This window comes from Plecotus auritus (genome assembly GCF_963455305.1).
Source record: "Plecotus auritus genome assembly, chromosome: X".
Taxonomy (NCBI): domain Eukaryota; kingdom Metazoa; phylum Chordata; class Mammalia; order Chiroptera; family Vespertilionidae; genus Plecotus; species Plecotus auritus.
In genome coordinates this window covers 140,481,222-140,483,019 of record NC_137784.1, presented here as the reverse complement: position 1 = coordinate 140,483,019, position 1,798 = coordinate 140,481,222, and the positions used below count along the sequence as shown (strand labels likewise).

At 53.9% G+C, this 1,798-nt stretch overlaps 1 pseudogene across 1 annotated transcript; it reads right to left on the bottom strand.

The window, feature by feature from the left end:
• Positions 1 to 218: 218 nt before the first annotated feature.
• Positions 219 to 1,274, bottom strand: LOC308240013 (POU domain, class 5, transcription factor 1-like; annotated as a pseudogene). Its single transcript has one exon. The product of its transcript is annotated as a POU domain, class 5, transcription factor 1-like (transcript).
• Between the last annotated feature and the right edge of the window lie 524 nt (positions 1,275 to 1,798).

Genomic DNA, 1,798 nt, shown 5'->3' with positions numbered 1-1,798 from the left:
TTTTTACTGTGTCCTGGGTTTCTTTATTAAAATCAAAGTGATAGGGGATTAAAATCAAGAGCATCACTGAACTTCACCTTCCCGCTAACCAGCTCCCCAAACTCCTGCCCCCACACTGTTTGTGCTCCCAATTCTGTAGTGAAAATAACTTAATCTCAAAGCCCTGGGACAATCTCAGGTTCTTTTCCTTGCTCTCCCGTCCTGGGAAGGCAGGCAGCTCAATTTGAATGCATGGGAGAGCCCAGAGTGGTGACGGGCAAAGAGGGAAAGGCCTCACCCTCAGGAAATGGGACCGTGGAATACAGTGTAGTGAAGGGCTCGCATAGCCTGGGCCAAAGTGGGGCCCTGGGGCCACAGGAAAGGATACTGGTCCCCCTGAGAAAGGTTGCCTGGGAGCCTCAAAATCCTCTCATTGAGAATAGTCACCACTTGATCATTTGCCCTTCTGGTGATGGTTGCAGAACCACACTCAGACCACGTCCTTTGCCAGCCCAAGCTGCTGGGCGATGTGGCTGATGTGCTGCAGGGTGGGCTTCAGGCACTGCAGGAACATGTTCTCCAGGTTTCCCATCACTCGGTTCTCCGTACTAGTTCGCTTTCTCTTTTGGGCTTGCACAAGGGTCTCTGCTTTGCATATCTCCTGCAGGTTCTCCTTGTTGCCAGCTTCCTCCACCCACTTCTGCAGCAGGGACCTCAGCTTATACATGTTCTTCAAACTGAGCTGCAGAGCCTCAAAGCGCAGATGGTCATTTGGCTGAACACCTTGCCAAAGAGAACGCCCAGGGTAAGCCCCACATCAGCCTGCGTATACCCCAGGGTGATCCTCTTCTGCTTCAGGAGCTTGGCAAATTGCTCGAGATCTTTCATGTTCTCCTCGGGGTTGGACTCCAGCTTCTCCTTGTCCAGCTTCAGGGCCAGGGGCAGGCAGCACAGGGATCGGGGGAGGCCCCATGGGAGTTGTTCTCCACCCCGGCTCCTGCCTCGTCCTCGAGCTGGGGGGCCTCCAGGCTGCCTTGGGGTGCCAGCCCCACTCCAGCTTGAGGTCCACAATAGGCTATCCCCCCACAGAACTCATACGATGGGGGACGTGGTAAAATCCCCCACATCTCAGCCCCAAGTGCAAGACCTGGCCAGATGGCAGACCCACCGGGAGGGCCCTGGAACCCCAGCCAGGTCCGAGGGTCAAACCAGCCCAGCTCCGGCCCTCCTGGCCCATTGCCTCCACCACCTGGTGGGGGCGAGAAGGCAAAGTTGGAAGGCAGGTTTCCTGCCATGGGAAGGACGGCACCCAAGCAGGGGGCCTGGTGGAAGGAGCTGAACTCTTTTAGAGAGACATTTGTAACTTTTTATTTTAAATTTAGATATAGAGAAATAATTTTAGATATAGAGAAATATTGCAAAAATAATAAAAAAGAATCCTCATGCTCTTCACCCAGCTTCCACTAATGTTAACATCTCATATACCAACTAGAGGCCCGGTGCATGAAATTTGTGAACTGGGGGGGTAGGGAGGGGTCCCTCAGCCCAGATTGTAAGAGGGCACAGGCCAGGCCAAGGGACCCCTCTGGTGCAGGATCAGGCCTGGGAGGGACCACGGGAGGGCTGCAGGGCATGTCTGCCCAGTCTTGCTCAGTCCCCCATCAGCCAGACCCCAGCAGCAAGCTAACCTAAGGGTCAGAGCATCTGCACCCTGGCGGTCAGTGCACGTTATAGCGAGCCTTAGCATATCATTAGCATATTACACTTTGATTGGTTGAATGGCCAACTGGATGACCAGACACTTAGCATATTAGGCTTT